Source organism: Orycteropus afer, unplaced genomic scaffold (genome assembly GCF_000298275.1).
Source record: "Orycteropus afer afer isolate SDZICR_OR568_19922 unplaced genomic scaffold, OryAfe1.0 scaffold00222, whole genome shotgun sequence".
Taxonomy (NCBI): Eukaryota; Metazoa; Chordata; class Mammalia; order Tubulidentata; family Orycteropodidae; genus Orycteropus; species Orycteropus afer.
Window position 1 is genome coordinate 2,151,093 of NW_006921809.1, and position 24,626 is coordinate 2,175,718.

Below are 24,626 nucleotides of genomic sequence, written 5' to 3' on the forward strand. Positions count from 1 at the left end.
CAACAGTGATACTGCCTTGGAAAGCCAAAGAGAGGTTGCTATGAGTTGGATCCAACTCAAAGACAATGAGTTTAAAGTGTTAAGGGGCAAGGATATCACTTTGAAGACTAAGGTGCACCTAACTCAAGCCATGGTATTTTTTATTGCTTCATAAGCATGTGAAAGCTGGACAATAAATAAGGAAGACCAAAGAAGAGTTGATGCTTTTGAATTGTGGTGTTGGGGAAGAATACTGAAAATACCATGGACTGCCAAAAGAACTAACAAATCTGTCCTGGAACAAATGTAGCCAGAATGCTCCTTGGAAGTGAGAATGGCCAGACTTCGTCTCACCTATTTTGGTCATGTTCTCAGAAGGGACCAGTCACTGGAGAAGGATGTCATGCTTGGTAAAGTGAAGGGTCAATGAAAAAGGGGTGGCCCCTCCATGAGATGTATTGACACAGTGGCTACAACAACGGGCTCAAGCACAGCAGGGACTGGGATGATGGCCCAGGACCAGGCAGCGTTTTGCTCTGTTGTACACAGTGTCACTGTCAGTCAGAGCCAACCCAATAAAAAATGCTGCAGCTGAGGTCAACTAGGGATTTGGGGCTGGCTCATCTGGGGCAGCCTGTGTTGGGTGGTTTCAAAGTTCCAAGGGATGAACTGCTTGAAGGGGCCATGTCTTCATAAAAGTTAGATATTAACTTCCTGGGACAGATTGTCAGATTGGCCGTTTGAAGACTTCTCATAGCTGCCTCTGTCATTAGCAGAGTTCTGGTGTCATGGACGGAGCCCCAGTGGTGCAGTGGTTAAATACTTGGCTGCTAACTGCATAGTCAGCCATTCAAATTCACCAGCTGCTCAGCAGAAGAAAGATATGGCAAGAGGAAGAAGTGGAAGTCTACAGGTATAAAGATTTACTGTTTTGGAAACCATATGGGGCAGTTCTACTCTTTTTATAGGGTTGCTGTGAGTTGGAATCCACTCCACAGCTTTGGGTTTTGGTGGTATGGAAATTAATCAGGCTAAAGTAACAGCCTTGGCTGTTATGAGTCTTCAATAGGAAATGATACCAAACCTTGATAGCCATCAGAATATTTTCTTATGCCTGTGACAGATGCCATGTAAGTCAGGTATCTAAAGTGAAACTAGGACAAATTCACCCACTGAGTTCACCCACTGCACAGTTTACTTCACCCAGGACTAGACTTTAACAATAGCTCTGGCGTGTGTTACAGTGTGGATGCCTGGCTCCCAAGCTGAAAAGCGATACCTCAAAGCAAACAAAGTTCAAAGAGGCATCAGTGGAAAAGCTTGGAGGATGACCTGTTTGCAGAAAAAGAGTGAACAGGCCGAAAGGCGGCCTGGAAACTTCTCATTTGCTACTCTTTTCCCATATGTGAAAATCCTGTATTTTGAGATTAATCCACATAGGAATAGAAGTCTGATTTTAGATTTCTCTGAAACAAATCAGGACAATTAGGACACTTGCATCCAAAACTCTGTACAAATAGCAGGGACTCTGGGAGTTCTTTCTTTTATGACTTAACAAGTTAGTATCTTGCCCTACAGTGAGCTGGAGCTAAATGAATCCAGGACTCGGGTTACAAAGGGCAGCTCTAAAAACCACTGAGAAGGCAAAAAAGTTCAGTCTGTGCTCTGAGATGCATGGTTGCTTCTGCCAGCTCAAGTTGTATCTGGGAAGCCATTGAGAAATGCCTGCAGCTGGACAGAGGAGGAAATAAAAGTTACAGCTGAGAGTGGGAACAAAGGATTTTCAATCAGATAAACAGCCAGCAAAAAAAAAACCCATGAAATATTCTCATGCAAACTGCCTTTTTTTTTCCCCAGAAAAATCCTCCTTAATGAACCCTCCCAGTGAATACCAGCTCTTGCCCAATGGCTCCTTAAAGGGGCCACTCCACATTTGATTAGAACTCCAAAACCACAGAGGTGAATTCACTACAGACATGAACACCACCTCACATCTCAGTAGCCTCAGAGTAAATCATTGCATAATTAATACTGAGAGACCTTAAGTCACTGAAGTTAAATCATGTTTGTTTTTTCTATAAATAGATAAAGGGATATGAATGCAATTTTCACACTGTATTTGACTGTTTTTATAATTCCATTTGTAATAGTTAATAAATGCACATGATTCAAAATTGGTATTCCTGTCCTCTAATAGTCCCTTCCTCAAACAGTTAGGCAACCAATGATATCAAATGTTTGTGTATATTTCCAGGTGTGACATAAGCACATATCAGATTACAGCCTAGAAAACCCTATGGGACAGTTCTATTCTATCACATGAGGTTGGAATCCACTTGCCAGAGCACAACAACAACAATGTATAAGTTGAAATGTGTCACGCCAATCTCAAATCCCCTATTCCTAAATATGCTGCAGTAAATTTATAGCAAATCATTATGTATGATATGTTGCTGTTGTTATGTGCCAGTCGGACCCAACTCATAGTGACCCCTCCTTGGGTTTCCGAGGCAGTATCACTATGGAAGTAGATTGCCCAACCTTCCTTCCGAGGAGTGGCTGGTGGGTTTGAACCTCCAGCCTTCTAGTTAGCAGTCAAGTGCCTTAGGCACTATGCAACCAGAGTGTATGATATAAAATTGCTTAAAATCTAACTGATACCTTGTAATAAGAATAGAGCATCTAACTGTTGGGAAGCACATGACTTTGATGACATTTGTAAACTTCTCAAAATGTCTGAAGTGATTCTTATTTTACTAATTATGTTTGCAATGTAACTAGAGGCTTTCAAAATGTTAAATTAAGATTATATGTGTCTGTGTGTGGCTCAATAGATAGATAGATATCTACCAAAAGCACTCCTTGGTTTATATATATATCTATATACATGTTGCTGTTGTTATGTGCCATTGAGTCAGAACCAACACATAGCGACACCTCCTTGGGTTTCTGAGGCAGTATCACTATGGAAGTAGATTGCCCCATCTTCTTTCCAAGGAGTGGCTGGTGGGTTTGAACCGCTAGCCTTCTGGTTAGCAGTCAAGTGCCTTAGGCACGCCGCTACCAGAGCTTATATATATATATGCCTTTTTTCCCCCAGAAAAATCCTCCTTAATGAACCATCCCAGTGAATACCAGCTCTTGCCCAATGGCTCCTTAAAGGGGCCACTCCACATTTGACTAGAACTCCAAAACCACAGTGGTGAATTCACTACAGACATGAACACCACCTCACATCTCAGTAGCCTCAGAGTATATATATGTAAAAGCAGGAAGTCTTCACAAAACCAAGAAGTTGAGTCAGAAAAAAATGACCAAATAATTTGTATGTATATAGTTTTGTCTTTCATTTTTCACAATTTACATATTCTTACTTTCACAAGTAAGTATTCTACATATACTATTTCTTTCTTTTTTTCACTTTACACATAGAGTTTTAGCCTAGGTGAAACATCTCATTCCTCAAACAAATCACATAACTAATCCATATATCTGTGATAAGAAAAATAACCTCACTAACATGTAAAATCCAACAGCCTATCCTTAGTCTATAATTATTAACAGAATAATTCTACATAAACAATTTGTCTTTTGTACCCTTAGTTAAAATAAATTCTTGACAATGATTATGGTCATTCTAATAATATGAGCTTTAGAGAGCTCACTGCACCATGTATTAGACTGTTAAAAGGCAAATGATATCCCTAGATAAGAATTTCACACTGCCAGCTACTTAAAAGAATTTTCTGTTTATAAAAGATCTAAAGAAAACTTTGGACACTAACAAACTGACAAACTTAATTTCCTGTGCTTTTGTAAGGCATAATCTTGAGAAGACATTAAAACCAACATTAGCACTAGAGGCAATAGAAAATTATTGTAAAAATAAATCTTGTGGATGGTGCCTATTCCAAGACCATCTGTCTATGTGACTTAACACTGGGGAGAGAGGGGAAGAGCAATTCTGCAATTCAGATCCACAACAGAAATATTCAACACAATGAAAATTAAATAAAACACTTTCCTAATCAATTAACATAAGGAAAACATAAATCTGAATTCATGACCCAGAAAAATGGCCGAGAAATGGTTATGATATACCATCTATTGCAATTAACAAAGTCAAGGTCTTATTTGAACTGAGACATAAACAAAATATAATTTCCAATAATTCAGCAATGTTTTTGCCTTTATAATCAAATAAAATTCTGCTGACAGCATAATTTCTACCGTCCTTGTTCTGAAGTCAAATGAGTGTAAAGAAAGAGAAAATGCATTTTCTTGAATAGAATAGTAGGAACTAAAAAGAAAAATCTATGGCTTTCACCAAATTAGGGAATATGTATAATAAAAGACTGATTATGGATCAAAGGTCAATATCCTACTAAATCTTCTCTCATCTAAAGTCAGCTTGGCCCATCTCAGTGTTGCTAGTATGTTCTCCTGCTCCCTCCTCACATGAAGCACTTGTCAGCTGGCTACTCTCTGGACCAGTGCATAAGTTTTTGCTAATGACTCAGCCTTGGTAAGAGGACCAAGATTAATTTCCTATAGGTTTTAGATAAATGAAGAAAACCCAGAAGTATTGTTGTTGTTGTTTGCCGTCGAGTCGGCCCCAACTCATAGTGACCCCTCCTTGGGTTTCCGAGGCAGTATCACTATGGAAGTAGGATTACCCAACCTTCCTTCCGAGGAGTGGCTGGTGGGTTTGAACCACCAGCCTTCTGGTTAGCAGTCAAGTGCCTTAGGCACTATGCTACCAGAGCCAGAAGTCTTAGTAGGGCTAATTTTTCAGTCTAACAACTAGAAAAGAAAGAGAGAGGAAGAGATAAAAGGATGAAAAAAGTGAGAAAGTAATTGATTTAAGTGACAATATCAAAGCATCTAATAAACAGTCCACAGAACTCAAACCAACTGATGAAGGAGAGTGTGCAGTGCTCTTTAATGACTGGAGACGCTTCCTCACTGCAGAGTAGGAAGGCCTCACTCACTCATCATTATTTCTCTACCTAGACCCATGTCTACAGCCTCAAGACTGTGTAGTCCAACTTGGCTGAATCTTCTCCAATCTGTCAGAAATGTGAGAACAAGTAAATTTAAGACTGGAACACAGAATTTAAACATAAAACTAAAAACTAAACCAGTTGCCATCAACTAGATTCTTACTCATGGTGACACCATGTGTGTCAGAGTAGACCCGTGCTCCACTGGGTTTTCAATTGCTGTGACCTTTTGGAAGTAGATCATCAGGGCTCTCTTCTAAGACACATCTGGATGAGTGGATTAGAACTACCAACCTTTTGGTAACTGTCTGGTTAGCAGTCAGGTGCCTTAGCCACTATGCTACCAGAGCTCCCTCATTCCACCCAGGGACTCCAAATCTGAATTTGCATTGCAATAAATGTTAAGAGAGAAGAAAGTAAAAGATGCCATGGTAAGGCAGCTAATACAATACTTGGGGGAAGGAAAAATGTTTTAGTTGAGACTGGCAGGATGAGAAGGATTTTCTAGGCAAAGAACAGTGACAGATGTTTCTTTCAGAGAGAAAGAATGGATTCTACAAAGGCCAAAGGCAAGGAAATTGTGAGGGGGGACGTGAAAGTAGCATACTCTGAGAGAGCAGTGGAGACTGATGAGGTTGGACTGACCATCAAAATACTAGAAGGTCTCATAAATCCTATCCAGATCAAAGGGTACCAACTGAAAGTGTAAGCAAATAATTAGAAAAAGAAATAACTTAACAGTGATTTGCACTGTACATAATTTTACTTTTAGACTAGAGGCAATTAAGACAATTTAGATTAGAGGCTAATTAAGTATCTTGCAAGGCCTCAAGGACATTATTGTGGATTTTAATCATCACTATACTTTAATGTAGATGATTTTGGTGTATCTTGCAAGTGGCTTTTTAACTTTATCCCTGGATATATTTTCTTAACAGTTCTTACTTATGGAAATTCTATATATATTTTTAAATATCTAATTATTTGAACTACTGGCTGTTGGATGCCACAAAAATACTTATTATATTTTAGAAATGCTGGAAGATTAACTCTCAAATTCATGAGAATTCCTAATATTTTATAAATTCAGAAGATCTCATTCATTTCACCAGTAAAACTTTTGAACATGTACCTGCTATATATATGTGTGTGTGTGTGTGTGTGTATGTATAGACATATATATATATATATATATTTAAATTATGTGTTATTGTTTCATGTATTATAAAAATACATGTAAAAATAGACATTTTAAAAGGATGGGCTATAAAAAAAGAATATAAATCAATGTTCTAATAATAATAATAAAAGAAATCAAAGCTTTTCTCAGGACTGTTTTTGAACCTACTCTGGAGACTACAGCTATAACCCACAGAAAGTCATCTAATAAATGATTCTCCATTATATATATAATATATACCCACAGCCATTGAGTCAATTCCAACTCATAGAGACCCTATTGGACAGAATAGAAAGAACTACCTCTTAGGGTTTCCAAGGCTATAAATCTTTATGGAAGCAGACTGCCTCATCTTTCTCCCATGGAGCTGCTGGTGAGTTCCAACCACTGACCTTTTTGTTAGCAGCTGAAAGGCTTTAACCATTGCACCACCAGGGGTTTTATATACATCTGTGTGTGTGTGTGTGTGTGTGTAAATGTATATATATATATATAGCTCTGGTGGTACAGTTATGTATATATACATAATATATACATAATAAATTTGTGTGTGTATATGTATATTATATATATATATATGCATAATAAATTTTGAAATAAATTTATTTCTGACTTGAAGAAACAAAATAATGTGCATGGAGCAAACTTAGTTCTTATTACCCACCTTCACAAGGAATTCATTAAATGTTCTTACTATTTTGATTACATAAGAAACATTCCAAACACAAACATCACTGAGGTCACCGTTTACTCTCCATCGTGTTCAAAAGTGTTGCCTCCATGTTCTTGGCAAGGAATTTTAAACGTGTACAGTTGTATGGCCCTCTCGAAGCCTTATGTTTCTTACTGCAAGGAATAGAGAAGAATAGAACAGAATTTAGTATTTAAAAGCAAATAGTAAGGACCTCACTAAAAGGAAAAATAAGAGTGTAAGAAGGAGGAAAAAATACAATAAAAAGGACTACTATATAAAGCCCTCTAGATACTTCCTATTTTAAAGGAATAATTTAGTATGACCATTTCTGGGTGGAGTAACTGCATTTGAACACACCATTGAACAACCTGGCACAGTGGTGGCCAAACCATAGACTTCTTGGGTAGACAGATCCAGCTCTGCCATTTACTGTGCCATGTTATGCAAATTGCTTAAACTTTCTGCACTTTCATTTTTTTCACTGCAAAATAAGTGAGAATGGCACTATCTCTCAGGATTGCTGGATGAACTAAATGGAGTAATATATTTGGTGGTAAGCGCAGTCCTAGGCTGCAGTAAGCATTCAATAAACACCAACGTGTTTATTAAAAGAAAGTATATACTCTGAACATAACATCACCTTTTCTGACCAACAGCCCAGCGCTAACGTAAATCATAAATGCTTTTTTGTTTGTTTTAACAGAATTTTTGTATTCCCTGGTTATCACAGAGCCCATTCAAATGTCTGCAATGAGCAGAGAGAAATACATGTACATCTGGATCAATGCCATTGGATTAAATTAAAAATTGGAGATAGAAGGCTATCAAATTTGTTCTGTAAAGCAGCTGGCAGAATCTGAAGACCAAGAGTGTGGATGAGATACAGGTAATTAAGTCACAAGGAGAGTGGTTTTAGCCTTGCAGTCTTAGACAAGACAGAATGCCTGAGGTTGGGCAGGTCCTACAAGTGGATCCACAAATGAGGTGAAATTTCAGCGCCCAAAGACAAAAGCTAAAAGCAGTGAGATTGTTGTAGGGAGACAAATGAGTTAAAGTGTCATTCTGGTTCCCTAGTGCCGCTCTTACAAGAATATACCACAAATGGGATGGCCTTAACAGACAGGAGTTTATTCTCTCACAGTTTGGAGGTTTTAAATCCAAGTTCAAATTGCCAGGCTCTTGGGGCTGGGTAAAAGACTCTCAACTTTGGGGTCCAGCTCTGCCTCCTGCTCCTGGCCCAATGGAGCTAGAGGTGTTTCTTCACTCAGATAGCTGCAGGCTGCTGAGGCTGAGAAGCCCAAGGTTGACAAATAAAAAGGCACGGTCCTGATGTTACCAAACCACATGGCAGGCCATTAATTCAAGTTCATTGTAAGTCCCAAGGTCGGCAGAACACGGCAGGCTGCTGAAGAGCGACGTGCCTACATTCACGGTCCAAGCGTGCCACAAACTAGAGACAATTCCCAAGGCTTCTCCTTATATACAGGAAGCGGACCACATCCCAAGGGCAGCTACTCAGCTGCTTGTGGTAGATCCCACCATGGAGTTGATTGCCAGTCTTATCATGGGGAATAACTACCACCAGCTGCCCAGCAATTCAACCAGGCCCAGGCAAATTGACACACAAATATAACTACCACAAGTGTTATGGAGGAAAAGGGCTGAAAAAGTAAAACACTCAGGTACTTCTTTTCAAAGTCATATATTTTCCTGTATCTTTTGTATGTGCCCCACACTGTGCTAGGTATTTTCACAGGCTGTCTTTGTCCTATGTATTGCAGATGAAATGACAAAGTTTCAGAGAGATTAAATTGCATACCCGAAAGCAGAAATTGCAGTCAGAGGTCGCATTTGTTAGCTGCAGAAAGTTTCTCATTACTGTGTCTTCACATCAGAAAGACCAGGGAAAAAGAAGCTGAACTATGGAGACACAATCTGCCCCCAGGGTATTATGTGACAGTCTTAGGACCAGTCTACTTGAGTTTGAAAGCTACATTTGCATTGAAAAACCATTGGGGTAGAAGAAGTTAAAATCCTAATCTGTTTCACATGGGTGATTTGTTGCTACCAAAACAATTTCCTTGGTACTGATGTTTACAGGCTTAACAATTCTTACTTTGTGTCCACAAATTGGCATAGTTAAACAGAACTGAGAGAATGAAGACTTGTGAGGCCGGGAAACAGCTCATTTAACTCACAGAAATGAAAAAAAAAAAGAAACAAGTTGGGACATTACTACACATTTGTGGAGCACATTTAAAAAACATAGAGCTTTTTCTGAATAATTAATCAAATTTTTGATTTAGGCCTTTGTTGATTTTAATATTCAGTATTTGTGCCTAATTGCCATCTATGGTGATTACTGTCAGCAAAATTTAATCACTTTTGTGATGTGTTAAAAGACTGGTCATGAGAAAGTATACTATTCAGGCAGAAAACTTTCAACCTCATGTGTGGTTAAAGTGCCCAAGAATTTAAGAGCTTCTAAGAGATATTTAAGAACATTTTATACAGTCTTCTAAAAAAATTTCTGCTTCTGTGATGCTCTTTGAGATCTATTAAGTGTCGGAAACATGCACTGTAGAGACAGCTTTTTTCCTCCTTAGATTGTGCCTGTGTTAGTAGGAGTTCTCAGAAAACATGGAGGAAAATTGACGTTTTCAGTAATTTCATTCTATTTCTAATGTCCATAGAATAGCAGTCAAGGAATCAGATGATATATTGCATTAAGCAAATCTCTGCAAAAGACCTCTTGGAAGTTTCAAAAGCAAAGATGTCACTTTGATAACTGAAATGTGTTTGACCCAAGCCAAGTTCTTTTCAATTACCTCATGTACATGCGAAAGGAAGAGAGAATTTTGGGTATGTTTGAATTGTGGTGTTGGTGAAGAATATTGAATATATATCATGAATTGCCAAAATATTGAACAAATCATTCTCAGAAGAAATACAACAGAATGCTCCATAGACGTAAGGCTGGCAAGGCTTTGGCTCACCTACTTTGGACACATGATCAGGAAACACCACCCGCTAGAAAAGGGCATCATGTGTGGTAGAAGGCTGATAAAAAGGAAGAGAAACCTCAAAGAGACGAACTGACACAATAGCCAGGATGATGGACTCCAATGTGTCAATGATCATGAAGATGGTGCAGAACCAGGCAACACTCCCTTCTGTACATAAGTCATCAAGTTGGCTCCAACTTACAGCAACCCTATGTACAACAGAACGAAACACTGCCCAGTCCTGAGTCAGCCTCATAATCCTTGCTATACACGAGTCCATCGTTGCAGCCACTGTGTCAATCCATCTCGCTGAGGGTCTTCCCCTTTTTCGCTGACCCTCCACTTTGCCAAGCATGATATCCCTCTCTGAGGAATGGTCTCTTCAGACAAGATGACCAAAGTAGGTGAGATGAAATCTGGCCATTCTCACTTCCAAGGAGCATTCCAGCTATACTTCTTCCAGGACAAATTTGTTCATTCTTCTGGCAGTCCATGGTACTTTCAGTATTCTTCACCAGCACCACAACTCAAAAGCATCAATTCTTCTTCTGTCTTCCTTATTCATTTTCCAGCTTTTACATGCATATAAGGCGATGGAAAATACTAGGGTTTGGGTAAGGCACATCTTAGTAGTCTTCAAAGGGAGCTCTAGAGGCGTAGTGCCAAAGGCACTTGACTGCTAACTAGTCATAAGGGTGAAAGAGACCTTCAAGGAAGAAAGGATAATGATGAGCTAAAGGGCCCCATATCACTTGGATACCCATCTTCACAGAGGAAGAAAGTTATGCAGCAAAGGCTAAACGCACCAGTTCAAACTCACCAGCCACTCCTCAGAAGGAAGACTGGGCAATCTACTTCTGTAGAGATACCACTTCAGAAACCCAAGGAGGGGTCTTTATGAGTCAAAACCGACTCAATGGCAATGACTTTGGTTTTAGTTTTTTCAGTCTTCAAAGAGACATCTTTGCTCTTCTGCACTTTAAAGAGGTCTTTTGCAGCAGATTTGCCCAGTGCAATATGCCATCTGATTTCTTGACTGCTGCTTCCATTGGTGTTGATTGTGGGAACAAGTAATATGAAAGCTTTGACAACTTCAATCTTCTCTCCATTTACTGTGATGCTGCTTATTGGTCCGGTTGTGAGGATTTTCGTTTTCTTTAAGTTGAAGTGTAATCCATACATATCTCTCTGATAGCAGATTGTAACTTTTTTTTCCTTCCTTCTCTTGCTATTCCTCATTATTGGTTCCAGATCACTATCCCACTATGAGCACTTGATGGCCTCTTTGTTGGTTTCTAGAATGGACTTACTTCTTTTAAGTTTGGCTGGTTTGGGTTTTGCCCTGCTTTCCAAACTGCCCCTACCTCTCCCTTGTGCAATACAACAGAATCTCATCTCCCTTGGACTCATAGAGGTAGATGAGTGTCCCTGGCAGGGGCAGTGTTTCTGGAGAAGTCAATGATGACTCTCCTGACATTTAGAGAAATCTTTCCTGCAATTGAAGCCAAAATGAAAAAAAGAAAAAAAAAAAAAAAAAAAAAAAACCAGAGTCAAGAGATGGAAAGAAAGTCTTGTTGATGCTGTTAAAAATGTTTATGTCCTGGGTTCCAAGAATGCCTGGCACACAATGGGTGTTCAATTATGTTCCTTGAAATAAAATGTCCTCAGAACAATTTATCAGGATGCCAAGATCTTGATTTCTGGAATGTGATCCTGACCACATCTTTTCTCATTCTCTCTCTGCCGTGCATACATTCCTTCAATGAATATTAATTATGTAGCAGGAGAGATAAGAACCTAAACAGAAAAGTAACATACTACGTAGTAAATGCAGGTGTCAGAACATACACAGAGTGTAATAAGAGCACCAAGGAGGTATCTCTAACCTCTGTGGGAAGAGTGTTCCAGGATGGGGCTTATGCTTGTTGGGTTTAGGCACATCAGGGAGGCTCGTGTGGCTTTTAGCCTTTGCTGCATAACTTTCTTCCTCTGTGAAGATGGGTATCCAAGTGATATGGGTCCTTTAGCTCATCATTATCCTTTCTTCCTTGGAGGTCTCTTTCACCCTTAAGACTCTTAACTTTAAAGGTCCTGATCTTACCACAGAGCTCGAGACATGTATTTACAAATTCTTTCATGAAATCTCCACTTGAATGTCTTCCTGGTTCCTCCAGAACTGTATGCCCCCTAAATAACTTATCACACTCCCTACAGCCAACACACACACAAACCCAGCTGCTCTTCCTGGTATTAGTTTTCTTAACAATGGTGCATTATTATTGTGTCAGTGAGGCTTATAGCCTGAGTCACTGAATCACCTTTGCTTCCTTCTCTATTCATGTGTCATCAGCTATCCAGTCTTGACGATGAATTGTCAAAGCCCCCAGCGTGGCTCCCTCCATGCTACTTAGGACAATAAGTGGGCAATTATTCTCTAGCTATCACAGTCAGGTTGTTGTTGTTGTTGTTGTTATGTGCCATAAAGTCAGACCCAACTCATAGCACCCCTTCTTGGGTTTCTGAGGCAGTATCTCTATGGAAGCTGATTGCCCAACCTTCCTTCCAAGGAGTGGCTGGTGGGTTTGAAACACCAGCCTTCTGGTTAGCAGTCAAGTACCTTAGGCACTATGCTACCAGTTTTTCCCTCTTCAACTCATTTGCGACATGTTTATCTTTAGCTGAAAACTTCCATTGAGGTAAAATCTGGAAAGCCACAAACCAGACTTCCAGATGAGCTTGCTAAGATGAGTTTCCTTGATGAATGCATTGCGAAAAAATTGTTTAAACACAATGGAAACATTTGAGTGCAAGTGTTTGTGCATCATTACACTTTTGTATAAACCGGTTGGGATCACCAGTTTGGCATCCCTGAGCTGTGTCTCGGGTGCCCAGGGATTCTGAAATCCTTTGGTTCTCTTCCAGTACAGGTACTGAAATGATACGGAGTTTCCAAAGTCACTTCGGTGCTACTGAAGGCCTCCAAATCACTCCCAGTCATTCCTCATCAAATCAACAGACTTGTTCTCACCACCATTTTTTTTTTTTTAATTGCAAGTATGACTACCTCCTCAGGAAGTTTTCCTTCATTGCTAATATTACAACCCCTTATGCTGCATGATCCCTCTGCATTCAAGCTAAGCATTTGTCAATGCTGATTATTTGGGTAGTAGGCAGTGAGTATGAACATTTAAAAAGTGATTTATCAAGAATAATTAAATAAATTCAGTTTTAATGATGTTAGGAGTTCTGATAATTCTAGCTAGAATAATGAACAGGCAAGAATAATGAATATGCAGCAAAACAGAATATCAATGAAAGAAATCAGTAGCCTTTGCTTGAAAACTACTTTTTTTTTTTCTGATGTGATACTTGGACAAGAAACAAAGTGAAGTAAAATTATTTATGTTATACAGATATCCCTTGTCAGAGGATTGTCAAATCTGAAAATTTGTTTAATGTTGTATTACGGTTATATATATTTAATATTTGCCATTTTAACCATTTTTAAATGGGCGATTTAGTGGCATTAGTTACATTCACTATTATCCCATTATTACTGCTCTCTATTTCCAAAACTTTCTTAGCACCTCAAAGAGAAACTCTGTACCCAGAAGCAATAAGTCCTCATCATCCCTAGTCCCTAGTAACTTCTTATCTACTTTCTGTTTCTTGAAAATTTATTTTAATGTCTTTTACAAATTAAGACACATTTAACATATTTATCTCTAAAAGTTTCTTTTGCTCAAGGGTGGTAAACTTCCCAAACTTTTTCACATCAGAAAGCACACATACAGAAAACAATTATTTTTATCCAGCAAAAAAACTTTTGTCTTCAAGTGGATTCTGACTCATAGTGACTCTATAGGACAAAGTGAAACTACCCCATGGGGTTTCCAAGGCTATAATGTTCATGGACGTAGGCATCTACATTTTTCTACCACAAAGCAACTAGTAGGTGCAAACCACCGACCTTTCCTCCAGCAGCCAAGGACTTAACCACTGCACCACCAAGTCTCCTTCTTTGTGTAGCACACTGATGGAAATGGATAAAGCTGCTTACAGCCCTAGGGACACATCTGGGATGTTAGTTTCCAGGTTCTGCCCAGTAATCCCAAGGGCTCCAGGGATCCATGTCTGTGTGTACCTGTAACCCATTCAGAGCTGAGAAGCTCTTGTGCAGACAATGGGAAGTCAGTATAGCATAGTAGTCGTAAACTCTGCTCTGGAATAAAACTGCTTTCTGAACCACTTCCTAGCCATAAGACTTCTGTGCCATTCAGTTTCTTCATCTGTAATGGGGGCTAATGCATACTTTATAGATTAGATAATCCTTATAAAGTGCTTAACCTTGTGCCTGACACACAGTAGGAGCTCCCCAAAATGTAGCTATTACCCTGTACTTAAACTTGGGCACTGCTCAAAAGGCCAGATTATGAGTAAACCTAGACTAGCTGCAGTGGAACAGAGAGGCTCAACACTTCCCAGGAGATGAGTAGGTGGGTCACCTGAGAGTAGGCTGTGTTGTTACTATGGCAATATCTGTGCTTGGTTCCCAAGAGCAGTATCTTATCTAAATTGTGTTAGCTATTACCCTGTACTGCAACCCTGAAAGGTCAAAAATCAAGATCTAGGTGCCCTGATAGATTGTTCTGATGACATTTTATTCAAGGAACATAACTGGACACCCATTGTGTGCCCCGCATTCCTGGGAGAAAAGCTAGAGTTTTTTAACAGCATTTGAAAAGATGTGGCATACTTCTTTTTTCCAAAAAGTAACTCCAGAAGTATAATGGAGGTCAATGGCCAAACAGAAGCTTATGTACAGGATTCTGCATCCTTAATTTAGAAATGACTCTATTTTCTTATTTCTTGCTTAGGAAAATATTATTTAAATTATTGCTTAGTTTGACCATACCAGTATTTCTTCATTAATAACAAAGCTAATGTGGATTTTGCAATACAATAATATAATGTAAATTTTTTTTCAATTTAAATGTGGATTTAATGAAGTCTAGAAGAAACATTTTTCTTACTTTGAAATGAGTCATAATATAGGAACTAAGCAGAATCCTTGTTAATATGCAAGAAATGTTAATACTTAGAATTTAATTCTCAGAGCATCTGCCTTGACCTTATATATGCAATTAGCATCATTTGTTGCATTTGTTTCATAATGTTCTACGGCAGAAGGGAAACTTTAATCAGCGTTTTATTTCCCACTAGACAAAATTAGAACATATAATTCACATCTGAACTGTTGAAAATTATTGTGAGTTATCTCTATTTTCACCTACGGAGTAATGGTTAAAAAGGAATTTCTTTACAAAATTACAAAATAATTCTACTCTGTGGTAACAAAAATCATGTGAAGCATAAAAAAGAAGAAAACTCAAGGTGGAAAAAATTTCAACAGTTATTTCTAAAGGGACCTTGTTGTTGTTGTTATGTGCCATTGAGTCAGACCCGACCCATAGTGACCCCTCCTTGGGTTTCCAGGGCAGTATCACTACGGAAGTAGATTGCCCCATCTTCCTTCCGGGGAGTGGCTGGTGGATTTGAACTGCCAGCCTTCTGGTTAGCAGTCAAGTGCCTTAGCCACTACGCTACCAGAGCTCCCTTATTTATCTTATTGTTATTGCTGTTGTTATATGCCATCAAGTCAGACCTGACTCATAGCGACCCCTCCTTGGGTTTCCGAGGTGGTATTACTACGGAAGTAGATTGCCCAAACTTCCTTCCGAGGAGTATAAATGCCAATAACATTCAGCTCATTTATGCAATATTTTTTTCACAGAAACATAAATGCTTTGTAGTCATCTAAAGATCCCTGTTTGCACAATGGTTAAGTGCCTGTCTGCTAACTGAGCGGTCAGTGGTTCAAACTCACCAGCTGTTCCACAGGAGAAAAGCTACCTAAAAATTATAGTCTAGGAAATCCTAGGAGCAGTTCAACTCTGTCGCACTGCATCTCTATGAGTCAGAATTGACTCAGCAACAGCAATCGGCTCCACAACACTCAGCAACAACCACATATTACAGATTGCTATGTGCCATTTACTTTTCAGAAATCATTTAGATAAATATAATACTTTTGATAGTTTGGAATTCATTTCATTAACATAAATTCCTAGCTCCATAAAGCAGGCTTGCAGTTTTTAAATATTGTTTTGGACGATCATATTTTCAGTGCTACTGACTTGTTTTCTTTTCATTTCTAAAAATCAGTGTCTCCACATCTAAAATAAATTAATTCTTTTCAGGAAATATGAAAATATCTAACATGAAAGATTTTATAAGTAAACATCTGAATGACTACAACTATAATAAACTAATCTCTAAGCAATGATTGATCATATTTACTATCAATACTGTTCTTTAATGAGCTTATAAAATTACTCAGGAAGTCTCTATTAAATTCACAAGATATTGAACGCTTTTGTTTCCAGACAAAATTCAATATCCTCTGTAACTATGGCATACCATAATTGTGACTATTAAATTATATTCCCTGGCATTTATATCATATTTGAAAAGTAAAAGATGATTTAGAGTCAGTATTTTTGAATACTTATTAAATCCAGTTCAGTGGGTATTATTCCACCTATACAAAGTTATACTAATTTCATTATTGTTGTTGTTGCGTGCCATCGAGTTGATTCCTACTCATAGCAACCTTATAGGACAGAGTAGAACATCCCCATAGGGTTTCCTAGGCTGTAATCTTTACAGGAACAGATTAACGGGTCTTATGTCCAATGGAGCTGCTGGATGGGTTCAAACTACAAACCTTTTGGTTAGTAGCCAAGCACTTAGCCATTACGCCACAAGAGCTCCTCATAGTAATTTTACTATCCTACTAGTAATGACTGCTAACCAGAAGGCTGGAAGTTCAAATCCACCAGCCACTCCTCGGAAGGAAGGTTGGGCAATCTATTTCCATAGTGATACTGCCTCGGAAACCCAAGGAGGGGTCGCTAGGAGTCGGGTCCAACTCAATGGCACATAACAACAACAACAACAACAACAACAACAACAACTAATAAGTGAAGGAGCTCTGGTGGCAAAGTGTTTAAAACATTCAGCAAAAGGTCAGTAGTTCAAACCCACCAGCTGCTTTGTGGGGAAAAAAGATGAGGCATCTGCTTCTATAAAGATTTACAGCCTTGGAAACCCTGTGTGGCAGTTCTACTCTGTCCTGTAGGTTTACTATGAATTGGAATCAATGTGATGGCAATGAACTTTTGGATTAATAAGTATGTATTTGTGATACAGCTATTAAGTCCAGGCATTGTCCTAGGTGCTAGAGATACAGTGATAAACAAGGAGTCTTGTCAAGTGCCTCTGAGAAGAAGAGGCAGATGAGATAAGAGAACTGAGTTTATACTAGTAGGCACTGTCAACATTCAGTTAAACATTTTATTTCTACTATATCTGCTTCAGGAGCTCTGGTGGCATCATGCCTAAGGAATTTGACTGTAGCGGTTCAAACCCACCAGCCACTCCTCAGAAGGAAGACTGGGAAATCTACTTCTATAGAGATACCACCTCAGAAACACAAGGAGGGGTTGCTATGAGTCGGATCCGACGATGGCAGTAAGTTTATATCTGCTTCAGCTGAGCCCTCTAGATTTCTTTTTCTTTCTCTGTTCTTTTACTTAGAATTAATTTGTTGATGTTTAGTCAGGGTCCCTGATCAACTTGAGAGAAGAAAACCAATTGTGCATAGCTACAGATAGAAAGAGAGACCCTCTCCTACTAACTCCTTTATTATTATTATTTTTTTTTTTTCCCTGTAATGGCAAATACCACGTAAGTAATTCAGTACACTGCCACTACTGATTTCCCTATAAACATTTTGGAGGGTTGGGAGCCAAGAACAAGCTGTTCTTGTTCATAAATCTAAGGACAGAGAGCACAATCTCTGTGAACAAAGTCAGGACCAGAGTTCACTTAGTGAAGCTTCTCCCAAGTGAAAGCCAGAGCTGAGACAGATAAAACTCCTTTAGTTAAAGTGACAGATCAGGTAGGATCCTTCAAATCTTTCAACCTCAGCTCCCTCAAGAGCTCTTTTAAGACAGTCTTGAGCTGGGTCCATATAAAGTTGGGCCTATATAAAGTATATATTGCACAGGACACAGAAAAATATTCCTTGGCGTCACCATAAACGTTTGTGACATCTTCCTATAAATCTCCTGCTAAAATGTCAGAAAACCACCCATTTCTATTGCTCGTAGGAAGGACTGTTTTCTTGCCTACTTAGTTTTCTTTTTGCCTTCCTACTCACCTGCTAAAGGCATACTCAACAAGCCTACCACCTATCCCTACTGATAGAATGTCAGATATTTTTATTTAATTTGTGTAACAGCAAATGTATCAAATACTTAAAAAGAGGGAATGTTTTGTGTGGAATACTTAAGTAGCCTCAGGGTACATATTGTACTTTAGAAAACCTTCATTTATAATTCCCTTTGATGATTAAACCGATAGTTAATTGAAACTGAGAGTAGTTTTCTCCCTTTTATATATATAATAAGTTAAATAGTTACATGTTTGTTAACTCTAGGAAGTTTCTAATGAGTCTCAGGAGAAAGAGAGTCTTCATTAGACAAGAGGTAATTCCCAAACCTCTTATGAGGAGTAAGCCTACTGCATGTGCACATTTAAAATGAGATTTAGAGCTCACTCTAATAGGTTTCAGCCACTTTACAATGGGGGGCATTAATAGGCGGTAAGAGTGGTCAGCCCATGTAGCCCAAGGGAAGTCACAATAAGGGATACTTCCTGAGAGAGGAGCCAGCAAGCCCACCACTCTGGCTGGTAAGCCTTCCCCTTAGCCAAACATGCAGAGTCCTACCTTCATTCCATTTTATAAGCTAGATCAAACGAGTAACTATTTAAATTTGTCCCATAAAGAATGACCTCTTCAGCTGCTTTTCCTCCTCTAACTGATCTCTAAGTACTAGGAACCATCAGGGCTTAAGTTTGGACCTTCATCTCTTTAATGTCTACCTAGTAAAGTCTTCACTTGGATGTCTAATAGGCTTCTCCATCATAATATGTCCAAAACAGAATTCTTGAATTTCATCTCAAACCTATTGCCTCAATCTTCCTTATTCACTTACTGGCTAGCATTCACTCACTTGCTCAAGACAGAAAGATGTTATCTATAATAAGGCTATTTCTTACCCTCCATGTCTAATTTGTCCATTAAAAAAAAAAAAAAAAAAAAACCCAAAGTCACTGCCGTTGAGTCGTTTCTGACTCATAGTGACCCCCATTGAGTTTCCAAGGCTGTCAATCTTTACGGAAGTAGATCACCCAGTCTTCCTTCTGCAGAGCAGCTGGTGGATTTGAACCACTGACCTTCCAGTTAGCAGTCAAGTGTCTTATCCACTACACAACCAGAGCTTCCAATTTATCAATAGGCCCTGTTAATTCTATCACCTGCATTTATTTTTAATCCATCTTTGCTTGCCAAATCTACTGCCCACCTCTTTCTTCTGTGAGCACTTATTATATAGCCTTCTGAAGGGCCCTGGTGGTCCATTTAAGCACTTAGCTGCTATCAAGTTAGCAGTTGGAACCCGCCCAGCTGCTCTGTGGGAGAAGGACATCGTGATCTGCTTCTGTAGAATTACTGCCAAGAAAACTCTAAGGGGCAGTTCTGCTCTTCACATGGGGTCTCTATGAATGGAACTGACTGGACATTACCCAATAACCACAGTGGTCTTCTAACTTGTCTCTGGACTTCTCCTATGGTCCCTCCTAATCCATTCTCCATATGCAGATAAGAACAAGCTTGAATAAGAACTTCATGCTTACAGGAGAATTTCAAGAATACTACAAAGAACGTTATTTTTCTGAACCAAATTCCTTACATGATGATCCATCATTCCTGAATTCTTCAGTGAGTATTTCCTCTCTTACCATCAAAAACAGGAAATAAATATCAGTACATTACAATCTAATATAAATATCCAATCCAAGTTTTCTAATTATCTCAATAATGTCATTTTGACCCAAATAATCAACCCAGGATCATGCACAGCATTTAGTTGTTATGTCTCTTTGGACTACTTAAAACTGGGATACTTCCTCAGTCTTTATTGCATTATTATATTCTTGACATTTTTGAAGAATACAAAGCAGTTATTTTGGACAATGCTCCTCATATTGGTTTTTCTGGTGTTTCCTCATTAAATTCAGCTTACATGTTTTGGGCAGAAATATCATAGAAATGATGCTATTTTCTTCTCATTGCAACATAGGTTGTGTCAGCTCAGGTCTTCGAAGAAAGCAGATGCCTAGAAGGATTAGACATGAAGAGATTTACTGGGAGACATAGCTGTGCAGGATGAAGGGGGAGAAGAGGGAGTAAGCAAGAAGATCCCTAGACCAAGATGCAGGTCTGATACCTGTGAAGGGAGAGAGGGAAGGAAAGAGAATTGGGTAAGAAGAACTTCAGACTGTAGTACAATTCTGAGAAAACCTCAGCCAGACTGATGGGGCTTCCCCAACAAAAGTTACCTGCTAGAGGAATCCCACATCAGGCAGGAATGGATCAGTACTAGGACCCCAAACAAGCTCAGTGATAAGCTAGTACAGACTGGGAGCAGCATGACCTCAGCATTCATGGCACAGCAGCCGGAATTCTGTCATCCATGCTCTCCATAGCACGTTCTCTCGAAGGAGACCTTAGTAAGGCACTTCCATAGCCACCACACAAGGTTGATTATTCATTTCTGGTAATGTTCCCTTTATTAAGGTGGTGTTAGTCCAGGTTCTCCACTGTAATGATGGTAGTTGCTGAATAGTGATTTTGTTTCCACCATTCCTTCTGTATTTATTAGCTGTCATTCTGCTACTAAGTAAAATTTTCTTTTTTCCTATTTATTTATTATCAGTATGGACTCAAGTATTCTTATTTCATTAGTGATTTGGTTTACCAGTACCAATTGTTGTCAAGTCAATTTCAGCTCATGGTAATTCCTGTGTTCCATAGGGCTTTCAGCAGTTGAATTTCCAGAAATTCTTCTGAGGTGCCCTTGGGTGGACTTGAATCCCCAACCTTTCAGTTATTGTCATTATTCATTTTGGTTCTCAAATTGCTCTACATTTGACCAGTGAGAATCCCTTCAAGCTGGCTCCTGTACCTTTTTTATGTGTCTTGTCAGTCTTTGAGTGCTTCCTTATTTTTGGCACAAAAAGTAATTCCAGGCTTAGCTTGTACTTTCCCTCCTCAAGCCATTTGGTTAGCCATTTCTCTAAGAGGTACTGGTTTCTTTTTGTAGAGAGTGACATTTTGAAACCAAGATCTGAATACTAGATGTTCTCATCACTATTGAGGTGTCATTGTTCATAGACCATTTCAGTGAATGGAGCAAGGAAAGAAATATGAATATTTTATAAATCAATCCACCTATATGCTTATATTCATTTATGTAGCTAGCTAGTTATAGCAAATCATAAGATCAAAGTTAAAATTCCAGTCAACACAAGGTTCATGCCAGATTTCCTTCTTTCCATATTTGCAACTCCTTTCTCTCATAGTCAGAAACAGAGCTTCCATTATCCTAAATAGGTATGTTTATTTCTCAGTTCCCATGTATAAAATCATCTCATGACCCCATCAGGTCACTACCCTACTTTGTACTCCTTCCTTGAGTGGTCCTTGGCCTTCCCCTGGGACATTGCTGCATCCCAACCCAAAATATTTTAGAAAAAAACAAGGTCTTTTAAAAAATTAATATTATTGGAATAAATAGCCCAATTAATTACCCAAATTGAATTTAGTAAGAAAGGAGATAAATATGAGGATCAAACATAAAATACAGGATTAAAGAAGAGAAAAATGCCAGATAAGCTGAGAGACATGAAAGATATTCATCTGTGTATCCATTAGCAAATAATTATATAACCCCTACCACACACCAAGTGCTGTTTTAGGAACATAATAGGCAGCAATGGAAAAAAAAAAAAAAAAGATATGGAAGCCAACCTGTGAATATTAGAAGTGCTAAATAAAGAATTAGGAAAAAAGAGAATCACTAATGAGAGATACTTTCATGAAGGTAGCTTTCAACATTTTAAAGAGTAAGATTAGAATTGAAAGAATTCATCCTTCAAAAAGAAATAAACAAGCAGAAACCAAGATCAAAACATATCTTGGATAATATTAAATGTCAAGGGAAAAACAACCCTCAAAGCTTTCAAAGATCAAAAACAAGTTCCTTTTAAAGGGTTATCATCAGGATTGGGTCAGACATCAAAATTGCAACAATCAATGTTATAACTGATACAAAAATCTTTTGGGAAGATGGAGTAAACGTACTTTTCCCTATTCAATCTGCTAAGTACAACACAAAATTCTGGATATTATATATGAAACAGACACCAAACACTCTGAAAGGTGAAGTAGACTGGCTAGGGTCCCCAGTATCTTTAGAATTACAGTGGTGATGAATTTCCTGGATGTTATTTTTCCCACATATATCCCAGACATGATGCTGAAAAAGCAAGAAACTCAGAAACACCAGTAGGCACTGACAAATGAAGTCACAAAAAACACCTGATCTCTCTAGCCAAAGGACCAGGAAAGGGGCAGCCTAGCAAAACAGAAAATGTTTAAACAATAACCACTCTACTCCAACCAAACACCACAGACAAACTATGGTCTCACCCCCTTCCTGTCAGCAAAGGTTGAGTATAAATCCTGGACTCCCCACTTTCCCAACATTCCTCATGGATACAGATGTAAAAATCCTTAGTAAAATACTAGCAAATAGAATTCAGCAGCATGTGTGTGTGTGTGTGTGTGTGTGTACAGTTAATGTCATACTGAATGGTGAAATACTGAATGCTAATATTGAGAACAAGACAAGTATGTCCACTCTTACCACTATTATTCAATATAGTGCTGGGAGTTCTGTCAGTGCAGTAAGGCAAGAAAAGGAAATGAAATGTGTACACACACACACACACACACACACACACACACGGAGCTCTGGTGGCATAGTGCCTAAGGCATTTGACTGCTAGCCAGAAGGCTGGTGGTTCAAAACCACCAGCCATTCCTTGGAAGGAAGACTGGGCAATCTACTTCCATAGAGATATCGCCTCAGAAACTCAAGGAAGGGTCGCTATGAGTTGAATCAACTGGACCTCAGTGAGGTGATATGTGTGTGTGTGTGTGTGTGTGTGTGTGTGTGTAGGAGCTCTGGTAGCATAGTGCCTAAGGCACTTGACTGCTAACCAGAAGGCTGGCAGTTCATACGCACCAGCCACTCTTCAGAAGGAAGAGTATATATATATACACACACACACACACATACACATATACACACACATATATGTATACATATATGTATATATACACATATTTGTATATATCTCACTCTCAAAACTCAACATTAAGAAAACAATCCATTTAGAACATGCTGTTGTTGTTATGTGCCGTCGAGTCGGACCTGACTCACAGTGACCCCTCCTTGGGTTTCCGAGGCGGTATCACTATGGAAGGAGGTTGCCCAACCTTCCTTCTGAGCAGTGGCTGGTGGGTTTGAACCACCAGCCTTCTGGTTAGCAGTCAAATGTCTTAGGCACTATGCTACCAATGCTCCCACATGATTCTAAAGTTTATCTTATTTCCAAAATACATTGGGTAGAGAAAAGAAATGAAAGACAACAATACTGCAAATAGTTTGTTTCCATTTTTGTCAGAGACAAATGCATACAAACACATACTTTATGCCTGCATATAAAGAGAAAAAAAATATCCTAAAGGTCTTACACTAAACTGTTAACTGTGAATTAAATACATTTAAAAAGAAAAAAAAAGGTTAAGATTGTTAAAATAGTCATTACAATGAAAACTAAAAATACTACATAGACCTAAGGAAGAAGATTGCAATAGTATTAAATAAACTGGAATATAATATAGAACAAATGTGCATTTTTACATTAAAAAATATGTATAGTATAATAGATGAGAAAAAAATTAGGTCTATTAGGGAGGTAGAATTAAGGTTTCATTGTTTTCAAGATAAATAGAGCTATGGCCCTTCATTGTGTTGATGTTGCTGATAGGTGACATCAAGTCAGTTTTGACTCATGGTGACCCTCTGTACAACAGAATGAAACACTGCCCTGTACTGGGCCATCTTTGCATTGTTGCAGCCACTATGTCAATCCATCTGATTGAGGATTCTCCATTTTCTCTCTGACTCTCTACTTTACCAAGAATGATTTCTCTCCAGAGACTGGTTCCTCCTGATAACATGTTCAAAGCATCTGAGACAAACTCTTAAGATTCTCACTTCTAAGGAGCTTTCTGGTTGCATTTCTTCAAAGACAGATTTGTTTGTTCTTCTGGCAATCCATGGTACATTCAACATTGTCCTCCAGAATGATAGTTCAAAGGCCTCAGTCCTTCTTCAGTCTGCCTCATTCATTGTCCAGCTTTCACATGTGTATAAGGTGATTGGCTTGGGTCAGGCACACCTTAGTTCTCAAGATTCTGTCTTTGCTTTTTAACACTTTAAAGAGGTAATTTGCAACAAATTTGCCCAATGCAATATATCCTTGGATGTTTTGATTGCTGCTTCAATGGGTGTTGATTGTGGATCCAAGAAAAATTAAATTCTTGACAATTTCAATATTTTCTCCATTCATCATGATGTTGCTAATTGCTCCAAATTGTGAGGAATTTTTTTTCCTTGATGTTGAGGTGTAATTCATTCTGATGGATGTAGTCTTTGATCTCAAGT